Genomic DNA, 12,674 nt, shown 5'->3' on the forward strand with positions numbered 1-12,674 from the left:
ACAATTTGGCTCTAAATCTGTGCTCCTAATCACAACACTGCCCGCCTCCCTCTGGCTTTGCTGAAAAGTAAAGACCTTCCTTTACCTGGGAGGAAGGCTTAATCTACATAAGACTGCTCTGGCAAAAAAGGGAACTGCTGCCCTGTGAGTCACTGTTACTTAGAATTAAATCGTCAGCTGTTGAGACAACAGGCAGAGAATCATTTGGGTAGGCTGGGCGATGTTAGCTCTGCAGCCCCAGGAGGGCAATGCCAGGAGAGGCCGCAGACCCAGGTCCAGCCAGCCTGAGGCCCAGGTTCCTCGCCCTCCGGCAGAACCACGGAAAGCAGCCCCAGCCTTGCCTGCACTATCCTAACTTCCTTACACCAAACTGAGAAGGCCTCTTTCCTTCGCAGACGGCCCTAGGAGCTACCGCATCTGACCGAAGCCAGCCTCGGGAGGCAGGGGACAGGCAAGGTAGGAAGCAGTCTGGCCGGCTGCTGCTCTGGCCCAGAGCGTAGGGCAATGCTGAGCCAGCAGATGCTGTGGCCGGGGCTGGGGGTGCTGGTGATGAAGCCCATCGAGTGACTTGTGGGGCAGCACCTGGAGCTTAGGAGAATCCTCGGACTAACGCGCAGAGGCTCCAGGGCAGCTGTTTCCCGGGTGATTCTGGATCCTTAATCCGTGGTGGCCTTGAGACGAGGGTTTGGACTTGGCCACATGCTTTCCTGTCCTCTCCCTTCCAGTAATGATAATACGATGCAACAGCTAACGATGATAATTGTTCTGTCTTATTTAATTCTAACAATTCTCACAACAGTGCTATGAGGTGGATCAATACTTAACAATAACTATCCTCGTTTTAGTGACGAAGAGCGCAGCCACAGAGAGATTGGATAACCTGACGTAGGGGAAAGGGTGTCAGGTGTGGAGAGCACTGCAGGGTTGTGACCTTGACTTGAACCTGTGTGTCCCAAAACCGGACACCACACTCTGGGCCTCAGAAGGTAGCTGTGGCTGGAAGAGGAACCATCCCCTCTGGGAAGAGAAGGTCTGAAGGAACAATAGGAGTTTGATGAGGGAGAGCATTAAGGGCTCGAGGCAGTTAGAAGTTGCATTTTATATAAGCACCTTAGGCAAGCGTTTGCAAGAGTCTGGAGAAGATTTATGTGAAATAACATTCATGCCTTTTTCCCTGGAGGGGTCTGTCAGTTTGCCTCTGAGAACCTGAACACCACACCCAACGTCAATGTCACGGGATAAATTGGTCTGGGGAGCCATGGTTGTCACTGCAGTCCTGAAACCTGCCCCTCTACAGGCTCAAGGTCGATGCTTAAAGACTGCATCGCCCACGATGTTCTCTTCCACACGTAAAACCCACATCCTGGGGTCCCACTGGGGTCAAGACTCTGCCCCCTTCCCCTAGCTGTGGAAACAACCCTGGGTGGAACCAGAACCAACTTCCCAGTTTAGGGAGATCGTTGGCTTAATTTAATAACCATCTGAAGAATATAGAATAGATGCTGCAAGTGGAATTAGGTAAGACGGGCAGAAACCGGCTTTCCTATTGCTAAATGATTGTTGGGGTGTGTCTATAGAGTTTCGGAGATTTTTTTAGAAAAGAAAAGATGCATTGTTTTATCTGCCAAAATCCTTGAAGATAAACCATCAAAAGTACAAGTGTAATGTCTGATAGGCTTTACAAAATAAGAACAAAGAGTAGCTGCTATCCTAGTCGGAGCCACAGTGATGTTGTTCCCTGGATTAGTGAGGCAGCCCCTCACTTGACCTTCTACAATCTATTCTCCCACTATGAGCAGATCGATCACTTACAAGTGCCATAGATCAGGTCACTCTCCTGCCTAAAACATTGCAGTGACTTCCTATCACACCCAGGAAGGGTCCCCGCTCCTCACAGGGCGTCCACAACACAGCCCCTGTCTCCTTGCAGAGGCAGTGCAGCACAGTGGCTAAGCACTCCATGCTCATACCGTCCAGTTGAAATCCCGGCTCTGTCCCCTCAGTAGCTGTGTGACTTCGGCTAAGCGTGTCTACTTCTCTGTGTCTAAGTGTTCTCATCTGTAAAAGGAGCACAGTAGTACCAACCTCGTAGATACCTGGCACATAGTAAGCACTCAACCGCCGCCAGCTGTTTTTATTATTACTTTTGACCTCATCGTTCTCCACTCTCCTCCAGCTCGTTACACTCCAGTCACACCAACCCTCTTTCTGTTCCTCAAATTTGCCAAACTCATGCCTACATTTGGACATTTGCTCTAGAGTGCCTGAGACTCTGTCCACTCCCTCCATGCCCACCCAAGTCCATGAGCTGTTGGTTTCTTCTCTTTTGGGGGTTTCCACTCAAGGCACCTCCTCAGAGAGGCCTTCCCTGACCACCCAATCTAAATTAGCCCAAGTCACTCTCATTGCTATTCTAGAAATTTCTGCAATGATGTAAGTATTCTATGTCTATACCACTAGCCACTAGCCACATGTGCCTATTCAGCACTTGAAATGTGGCTAGTGTGAACAGAAGAACTAAATGTTTGATTTTATTTAATTTTAATTAATTTAGACTTAAATTTAAATAACCAAATGGGGTTAATGGCTACCATATTGGACAGTGCAGCTGTAGCCTCTTACCTGACGTTATGATCTTCAAAGCACTTGTTGCTCCGTGAACTTATCTTGCTGATTCATTGTCTGCTGTTTATGGTCTGTCTCCCCAACTAGAGAGTGAGCTCAATGGAAGTGAGGGTCTTATCTGCCTTGTTCACCACTGTGTCCCCTCAGGCCTAAGAAGTATCTGGATTTTTGTAGGGGCTCATGAAGGTTTGTTGAATGAATGAATGGGCATATAAAAGTACTTTGTAAACTATAATGCGTTATATAAATATAATATATATTATCATTATATGTGTACAGTCATGTGTTGCTTAACGATAGGGATACATTATGAGAAATGTGTTTTTAGGCCATTTTATCATTGTGCAAACATCCTAGAATGTATGTACACAAACCTAGGTGGTATAGCCTACTACTAGATACCTAGGCTGTATGGTACTGATCTTGTGGGACCACCATTGTATATGCGGTCCAACATTGATCAAAATGTTGTTATGTGGTGTATGATTGTATATAATTGAAAAGCCTGCAGAGATGTTTCACTTTTTAAAACCCTCTAGCACACACACACACACACACACACAAAGCTGATCTTTAAAAGTGAATAACTTTATTTTTTTTTTATAATTTTATTTATTTATTTATTTTTCCCCCAAAGCCCCAGTAGATAGTTGTATGTCATAGCTGCACATCCTTCTAGTGGCTGTATGTGGGACGCGGCCTCAGCATGGCCGGAGAAGCGGTGCGTCGGTGCACGCCCGGGATCCGAACCCGGGCCACCGGCAGCGGAGCACGCACACTTAACCACTAAGCCACGGGGCCGGCCCCAAAAGTGAATAACTTTAAAAAGTAGTTTTCCTATTTTATGAATGTATTCTTCATTTCTCCAAATAACATCCCTCACCACACAGAAGTATATATAATCTACCTCCCCTCTGGCAACTAACGGAGGGCTTGACCCAACCACAATTTCATTTCCTCGTGACTTCTAAGCAGCCGTCTTTGTGCTACGGCGGGGCACGCGTGAGCTCTTCCATCTGGCGCCGCCCTCCTCCGCCGGCTCCGCACCACAGTCGGCAGAATCCCTTCGCTGGTCTCCAGGCCTGTTCACCTGCTTCCCGGAGACCACAGCTCTGAGTTTGACTGGGATCAGGTCTGAAGCGTGTGGTAGCCACCACTCTGACTGTAACGAAAACATGAGTATTCCCCAGGGGGTTGCAGTATTCTTGAAATTAAAAACACGGAGGGGAGCAAGCCCTCTCCTTTCTGTGGGAGTAGCTAAAGCAGAAGTGCATTGAAATCTGACGCCCGGGGCCCCTGGGAGGGCTGGGACCCGGTTCCTTCCATGCCACTGGCCAGCGTGCAGTGTCCAAAGAGGGCCGGGGCTGTTATGTGACCTCCAGTCTTAATGAAGTATTTTGGCTTCACATCTGCCCCTGAGGGAGCTCTGTGACTGGAGCAGCAGAGTCAAATCAGGGACAGGGCACATTGTTGTCCCCACCACGCGGGATCTAGGCCTGAGCCCAAGGACTCCGTGGATTTACGGCAGGACCTGGTGGCCATGTAGGCACTTCTGTTGCTCAAAGCCAGGTAGCTGGTCTGGGAACCAGGTCAGCTGCTGTGCAAAGCTGGCCACGGACCTCCCCTGAACCTGGGCCTGAGCTGATAAGTTGGGGGCACAGAGAGGAGACAGTTGGGCTGCGGTTGTTTTTAAGACTTCTGTCTGGCCCGTCTGCTTGGATTTCTTGTCAACATTCTCCCTCCCTACATGAATACCCCACACACATACCTAGACACACCCACACTCACCCCTGCACCTAGACACACATTTTCTTCTCATAACATCAAACAGGACTTGTGGACCGTGAAAAGGAAGTATTAACAGGGGTGCGGCTCCAGGAAGGGATCTGCTGGAGTGGTGTGGATATGTGTGGGGGTGGGATGTGTCAAGAGGACATGTGTTGGCCCCAAGACTTTCCACCATGAGAACATCCCTCCTGCAGTTCAGGTGGCATGGGTCAATACCTTTAGGAAGATTAGGTTTCCTTGGTGGATAAAGCAGTGTGTCCACCCTGCATCTCACCCCAAACACAGGTTCATGCACGGCCTGGTTCTTCAGCAACGCTCACCCAGCCCTGCACTGGGCCAGGTCCCGCCCTGCTCCTGAGGGTGACTCAAGTGCTCTCAGAGGAGAAGGCAGCTGTTGGGCAGGTATCGGTTGGACCTGGTGGCTCAGGGTCACAGGAAGTGGCTCTTCTGCCTCGGGTACCCACTGCCTGACTGGTGAGTCACCAGGAGAATGTGGGGCCCCAGGGCAATCCTCCGTGTCCTGTGGGGCCTCTAGACACCAAAAGTACAGGCAAATTCATTTTCCGAAAAAGGCCCTGGGGCTGGGGCCAGAAAGCGGCGTGAGGGGGGCAAAAAAGCCACCATGTCAAACAGGCCCCCTGTGGTCCTGCCTGACCCACTCTCTACCACGTGCTGCTCAGTCTGCACCGGGTCTGTTTTTGTTCCAATGGCTTTATATTATTTCGCTTTTCGTAAATATTTGTTTTATCTTTTTCAAAATAATATGCCTTTGTGAAGAGATGTCCCATGCCAGGGATCTGTGTGGCTTTTCTCATTGCCCAGCGAGCTGATGTGTGGAGAGATGGTTGTCTGCCAGGATGGGCCCTGGAATTTCCATTCCACTGGAGGGAACTTGTGGCCATGGGGCGGCCCGTCACTCAGGGCTGACCCTCCTCTCCTGAAGGCACATTTTGGGTCAGGTGAGGGGCCTGAGGCCCGTAAGGGAAGTTCAGTAAAGGAGACCAGTGACTGGAGAACACACCCCATGAGCTCATTTCAAGGAAAGTGAAGGATCTCATGAGGACAATGTGTTTATGGTTATTCGGCACCTGCATGAGCCAGGCCCTGGGCTCAAGGCTTCCCTGACGTTACTGCGTCTAATTCTCAAGGGCCAGTCCAAGAGGCGTGTACTCTTATTATCCCCATTTTACAGTGGGGAAACTGAGGACCAGAGAGAGACAAAGCAAGCTGCCTGAGGTCACACAGCCTCAGGTGGCAGAGTCGGTCCTAAAGCCCAGGTCTGGCTAACTCCGAAGACTGCGCTTTTACCCACCACCCTGTCTGGCTCCCATTGGACTCTGTCCACTTAGGGCTCCCCTCATCCCTGCCCCACACTGGGGGCTGAGGGGCACGGTAGACATCTGGCAGTCCCTGCCTCCGAATCTGTTTCCCTTCCCACAAGTCCTGGGAGTCAAACTCCCCTCCACTGATGTAATGTTTCTTCCTGTGGAATCTGCTGGAAGCTCACTCCCGACTGTGTCCAATTGTTCTCCACAGGAGAATCCTGGAGGGAAAGACTATCAAAATATTTGCCGGCCTTGCAGGGAGCGCCTCGAGTGGCTGCCGAACACTGCGGGATGTGTGAGGTGCCACCGTCCCTTGGCTTCTGTTTGTATCCATCTGTGGAGGAGGGGAGAGGTGAAGGCTCTGATGGGCGGTACGTTTAGCCTTCCATGAGCCCATCGGGGGTGTTCAAGTACAGTGCAGGTGTCAGACAGATAAATAGATTTTTAAGAGTTGTCTGGTTTGGAGCAGTAGGTGGGATCTGAAATCTGAGCTGAGTGAAGGGCAGTTAACACACTCCCGGAGTTTTGGGTTTGCTGAGCCCCTGGGCTGGTGGCAGGAGCCCTGGGTCCCCATCAGAAGACCCGACATCTTGCCTGGCTCTGTCCTGGGCTGGCTGGGCAGGTCCCCGCCCCTGGCCTTGTTTCCTCAGCCCTCGAATGGGGTGGAGCTGTGCGGAGAGCCGGTCTTTGTCAGGCAGGGCAGCATCCAGGAGACAGGCTGTGTGAGTTTGACTCCAAGTCCCCTTCCTAAGAGCTGGGAGACTCGGGGCAAGTTCCTTCATCTTCTGGGTCTCAGCTCCTCATTTTATTTGTGTGCGTGTGCAAGGATTAAATGGGTCTCTATGTCATGTCCCTGGAACAGCGCCTGGCTGTGACACAACACGCACTCGGTAAACATGGCTATTACTGTTTACAGCCCCTTCCTGCTCTCCCATTTTATTAACTAAACTAGATCTTCGCAATTTTTCCCTGAGAGACGAGGCTTTGATTGAGCAGTGGGTTGAGAAGCTGACTGGAGGGAAAGAAGGTTCGCCCTTGCTGGCTCATATGTAATCAGCTCATGAGTTCTTCTGCCCATCCCTCCTCCTCCTCACAAGGTGCAGCTTTAAGGCAATGATTTCACCTGTATAAAAATCCTCTGGGGTGGGGTAGGGAAGCAAGGAGTGTAATTTTCCCCTGAGAGGGTCCTGGAAGTACAAACAGGAGGGGAGAGGATTGTAGGGAGATTGGCTTCAGTTGCTAAAGCAAAACTCCTCAAGCTTTTTCTGTTCTTTTTCACTATTTTGAGTTTCTCTCTCCCCAAGGGAGGCACTTTGCAGGTGACGCACTGTGGGTTAAAAAACCCCATGTGTCAGAGCCAGACAGGCTGGGAAATTCAAATCAGATCCCTACAGCTTACTAGCAGGCCAGGGTTATTTCTTCTCTCTGAGGTTCAGTTTCTTTATCTGTAAAATGGAGATACTGACACTTATTTTACAGAGTTGTTGGAGAATTAAATACAATCATGCTTGCACAGCACAAAATAGGGGCTCAGAAAAGCTAGTTCCCCCTACCCTAGCCTCCTCTCCACATATATGCCTAAGAATGTCCTCCACTTGCCTATCCACCTTCTGTTCCAAGCCAAAAAGGCAGGAGGCAATCCCCAGGTTCCCTTATGTCGTGTGCTGTTGGCCTGCAGAGCAAGGCTGTCATCCTCCTAGGAGTTCCCCTGCAGGTGAGAACCTGCGGGTTGTCCCCAGGAGTGAATGCTGTGGGGGTGAACCTATCGACAGGAAAGGAACAAAGGGGAAACTCACCAGCCCTCTTCCTCAGCATTCAGCCACCGGCTGGGGGCCTGGCTCTCCAACCCAGGTCTCTGCTAACAGCTGAGACCAGTGGTGGTCACAGGGTGGGCTTGGGGATACCGCCTCTCTTTACCAGGTGGCCTCCACCCCATTCAGGAATGGGTCATTAGGGTCCACATGGCTTTCCTCTGGCCATGGAGGCCTTGGATGACTGGAGTGGGCTAGCAGGGAGTGGGATGGAGATGAGGGGAGTGACAGGGAGGAGTAGGGCACAATCATGGGCCTGGGCAGCATCTCAATAGGTTGAAATTCTGAGCTCACCCTGTAGGGTCCCTGGGGCTCCCAAATCCCTCGTCATCTTCTACCAGACCCTAGGTTTCTCTTGCTTTCACCTAAGCTTTCTCATTGCTGCTGCCAACATCTTCTCTATCAAGGCTGTGACAATCCCATATAGTGCCTTTATGCAAATTAGAAACAGGCACCTCCTTTTCCTAGCAAATGCAGTTCTGCGCTAAGACACACAGCTTGGCAAATGGGTGCACAGGCTGGATTTCAGCCCCCATTTGCTCCTTCAGCTGAGCAATCTTGTGCAGTGAACAACATGCACAACTGTACATGGCAGCCCTGTTTCCCATTCTCTGCTTTAACAGTTGGTATTGGCCATGCTGCTTCTGCTGCCTCCTCTGAACTTGCTGCTCCTGCCTCCACTGCAGCCCTTCCCATATCATAGCCAGCTTTTGATACATTACAAAAGGTAGTCTGGCACTGTCAGCTTTTCCAGCCCCCTCTTTAAAGGAGTTTGTGAACCATTCACACCAGGGCTGGGTCGGAGGACATTTGAAGGGCTCCACAGAGGTCAATTCAGCAGTATTCTTTCTGACATTATTCAGCACTCCAGGCCCAGGTGAAGATCTACCCCATCTCCTATAGTAGTGGGAATGCCCTGCCTATCCGAGGAGCTCCTGCAGAGGCTGAGGGCAGAGTCCCCCTCCATTGTGTTCCAGTGACTATGGCCTGGAGTCCTGGGGGTTCTAGCATCAGTGGTAGCCTCTTCACCTTTCCTCCCAGAAGGGCTGGCAGGTTGGCTTGTAAACAGCCCTCCTGAAGATCTGCCCTGATGTCTCAGGATTCCTGAGGGGGGCAGGTATGTGGATTAGCACGGCCCCCTCCCACCCAGACATCCTCAAGTACAGTATTCCCTCACCAGTGACCTGGCCCTTAGGGTTCAGGGTGGTCCAAAATCATGGCATTTTATGATTCCATCTCTCCCCCTCTTTAAACGTGCGGTCTCTGCCAGAATATCTGGACCACCTGTTAGACGTGAATGGTTGGAAGCCAAGTTTCTGGTAGCTTTGCCAATAGCCAGGAGAGGCTACTCCCTTTGAGGAGCCAAGATAGAGGTGGGCTGATCCCTGGGTGGTCCTTGTGCTTCACTCTGAGAGGCAGAGGGAGGGGATAGTTGGCTCCAGACACATTCTTGGGTGCAAGGAAGAGCCAGCTCCCCGTCACTGTGGTAACAACCAGGGTGGAGAGAGGCTGTAAACCTGTAAAACAATCCTCACACTTTCTCTTTCCACCTTAGTAGCTGAATTTGCCCCTGGAATCTGGTGAGTGGAGGGTGTTATACGGGCACTTTTGAGGGGCACTAACCCAGCTGTATAGAGCCAGAAAAGAAGTTGTGGGGGGCACGATGCCTGGGCTTAGCGAGGAGCGGGGGTAGGAGTTGGTTAGATAAAGAAAGGAGGAAACTGTGAGCAATGACGAGGGGTGGAATAAAATGATGGGTTTGGACTTGAACTTGTGGGTGGCAAGAGGCTCTTTAGGGTCTTTAAGTGGTGGAGAAATGGGATCGGGCTTAGATCTTAGAAACGTCACGCAGGTGGCTGAGTGGAAGATAGACTGGAGAAGGGCAGGATGGGAGGGAGGGAGGCCAGCTGGGAGGCTCTGGAGAGTCCAGGTGAGAGAAGATGAGGACCTCGACTGGAGTGGTGGTGCAGGGAAGGAGAGGAGGGCATGAATTTGAGGACTGTTTAGGCATAAAAGCCTCAGGACTCGGTGAATGCTTGGTTGTGTGTGTGTTCGTGAGGGGGCAGTGATGGAGAGAGACTGGGACCCAGGATGGCTCCCAGGGTTCCAGCTTGGGCAACCCGTTGGATGGAGGTGCCATCCTGACATACAGAAATACAAAAGAAGGAGAACCTTTGGGGTGCGTTAGGTTTGGGATATGCTAATTTTGAACTGTCTGTGCCATAATCAACACTTAGCAGACCATTTGGATGTAAATCTGAAGCTCAAGAAGCAAGTTGCATGACAACTATGGAAGTGTATGTGATGACCAGGGAGAGCAGGCTGAGTTCAGGACCTGCAGCAGCCACTTTCAAGGTGGTTGGCGAAAGAGGACCCACAAGGAGGACGGACTGGAAACTGTCAGAGAGGTAGGAGGAGAGGCAGGGGGAAACGGTGTCTTGGAGGTCAAGGGAGGAGAAAGATTTGTGAAGGAGGAAGTGGTCACGGATGTCAAATGTAGAAGAAAGGTCAACAACACAAGGTCCGAATCGTGTCCCCTGTGTCATGCACCATGCAAGTCATTGTCAACCTCAGGGAGAGCAATTTCAGCGGAGGGGCTGGGGCAGAGGCAACTGCAGCGCCTTTGGTGAAAGAAAGAAGAGAGAGGATGGCAGATGGTAGATGGTAGGTGAAGTGGAGCACAGGTGTGGGTCCCTGGAGTTGGGAGGTCGGTGTACTTTGAGGCTGGAGCATCAGAGGTGTTGTCACAGGACAGGAGTGTGTGGCTTTGAGGACTATAGCCAGCTCCAGGGTGAGTTAGGAGGAGTGTTTGACTACAGCGGGAGGACAGTCCAGGGTTTCCCAAACGTGTTTGATCATAAGGACACAAAGGATCTTGTTAAACAGGGGTCTCCAGGTCTCTACCTGGATCTCTCCAATCCAGACCTCTAGGAGAGGAGCCTGGGAATCTGCCTGGGCAAGTCCCCAGGTGATTGTTACAGTCAGGCAAGTTTGAGAGCATTGATGTCAGGGTGGAGAAGGGGGCTTTAGAGAAGAAAGGATAGAGAAGAATGGAGGAAACATTTGGAAGACACCCTGGGCAAGGGAGCAGGGAGAGATGGCCCAGGCAAGAGGAGAGATATGGAGAGGGCAAGGGGGGCATCCATGCCCAGTGGGCTCACATTTTGGATGGTGAGCCAGGATTCCCCCTGGAGAGCTCTGCTGTAGAAGAATTGTAGCAGACAACTCTGTGTCCTGGTGGGGAAGACCTGGAACACTAAGAGCTGAATCTTTTTGGGTCTCGGTTTGGATTGTCTCTCGTCTGAGTCGTCGTCTCACCTATAAACAGTAGGGTGGTTGAAACTCGGATCAACTCCTCTGCCTCTCTTCCTTTGACTGCCGTCCTGTCCATCTTTCTATGCCCTTATTGTCTGGCTCTCATCCCACCGGGTCCCAACAGCAAATGTCCAGTACTTGTCTGGGTTTCAAACACAGAGGTGTTTATTAGGTTATCTCATCTGTGTTTCCAAACAGAGCCAGTAAGAAGCTAACAGCCCATTTTAAGAAGGAGTTTACACCATCCGCCAAACTTTATGGGCTTAGATAATCCTCCCTGGATGGGGGGTTTCCTCTTTTCACCCCTTGGTGATTCAGGCAAGGCATCTCCAGATCCTGGAGCTGGCACCAGCCAGACACATAAGTGCAGTCGACAGCCCCCAGGGTGATGCCACCCCTTACCCCATTATCTGTGTACAGCCCTCACCTGAAATTCCACAGGGAGCCAGGTGAGGTTGAAGCTGCCAAGTGTGGAGGAAGAGATCTGGGCTTTAGAATCCCTGTCAGATCTTTATTCCCGTCCTCTGATACTTTCTAGACATATGACCTTGGGCAGTTTAACTTCCCTAGGCCTCAATTTCCTCATCTGTAAAATGGGGATAATAATACCTACTTCTGTGAGGATTAAACAGGCAAAGCACGCAGAGTGCTAATAGTAGGTGCTCCAGCAATGGGAAGGGCCGGTCACTATGGATCACTCTTGGCTACATTCTGCACTGAGCCCAGAGCCAATGGGAGAGGACAGGAAGGGGTGGGGAGGGAGCGAGCAGGGGGCGAGGGTCTCTGGAGCTACTGTTGACTAGTTTCTGTCCCCATTAGTTACCAAATTCACCACAGTCCATGTGTACAGAGGCGTCTTACCTGTCCTTTATTTTAACTTTGTTACTGAAGGTGGTTAACAGTATAATATTATTTCTGTACAAGGTGACTTGAGGTCAGGGACCACCTGATCTGCTGCCCCATCACCTCATATTTTGGGGGACACTCTCCAGGTGTTCATTAACAGTATACTTTGAATTAAGAAACAGAAACCACCAGTCTAATTGTCTGGAGCACGTCCCCAAGAAAGGGCAATGTGACTCACTTCAGAATATGCAAGGCTTATTCACTAATTTCCTTCCTTGTGGTGAGTTTGTCACCGTCTGGTCAACACTGTGAGGAAGAACTCTTCTCACCCCCTCCAAGTTCTGAGCCCTGAGACAGATGAGGTCACGTGGGGAGCACACAGGGGCCTGAACTTCCTGGAAATGCTGACAACGGAGAAGCCTGTCTCCCACTCCCTTCCGGGCGGGAGGAGGTTAGGGCAGCACATGGTCTTAGCCCCACTAAGCCTAGAACAGGAAAAAAGAATTTTCCTCAGGCTGCCCTTAGTGATGAGGATGACAACCGGCACATTCCCCTTCTGGAGAGTTGCTGAGCCAGGGTTTCCTATGTGGTTTCCTGCCATGGGGAAAATGCAAGTGGATGTGGAGGCCCAGACTGTGGTCCCCGACCCACTGGAGCCTCCTACCCCCATCCTGTGTCTGAAACTCTGGTCAAAAGTCCAGTTCACAAATATGTGTTGAATGCCTACCAAGTGCCAAGCACTTAGTGAACCCAGTTCACTTGCTTCTTTTAAGTCACCTTGCTATTCCAGGCCATTTCAAGCAATTCAACCCAAACTCTCCTGCTCACTGTGAGAAACAGGTGTTCACCCTGGGAGGTGATGTAGGTAGTGGAGTCAGGGAGTCTAATCAAGGGGCCTCCACATCTTAGCTATGTCAACTTGGCTGGTTACTCTGCCTCTGTTTTCTCATCTGTAAAATGGGCT

The 12,674-nt window shown here is 50.9% G+C and overlaps 1 protein-coding gene across 1 annotated transcript in view; it reads left to right on the forward strand.

Moving 5' to 3' along the window:
• Positions 1–345: 345 nt before the first annotated feature.
• Positions 346–12,674, forward strand: part of BCAR3 (BCAR3 adaptor protein, NSP family member) — a 130,540-nt gene continuing 118,211 nt past the window's right edge. Inside the window, exon 1 of the mRNA XM_087447139.1 lies at positions 346–456. The gene's annotated coding sequence lies outside the window, so the exon portion shown is untranslated. The remainder of the gene's footprint in view (positions 457–12,674) is intronic.

The sequence above is a fragment of the Ceratotherium simum genome, chromosome 2, assembly GCF_057802395.1.
Source record: "Ceratotherium simum simum isolate JZ-2026a chromosome 2, ASM5780239v1, whole genome shotgun sequence".
NCBI classification, from domain to species: domain Eukaryota; kingdom Metazoa; phylum Chordata; class Mammalia; order Perissodactyla; family Rhinocerotidae; genus Ceratotherium; species Ceratotherium simum.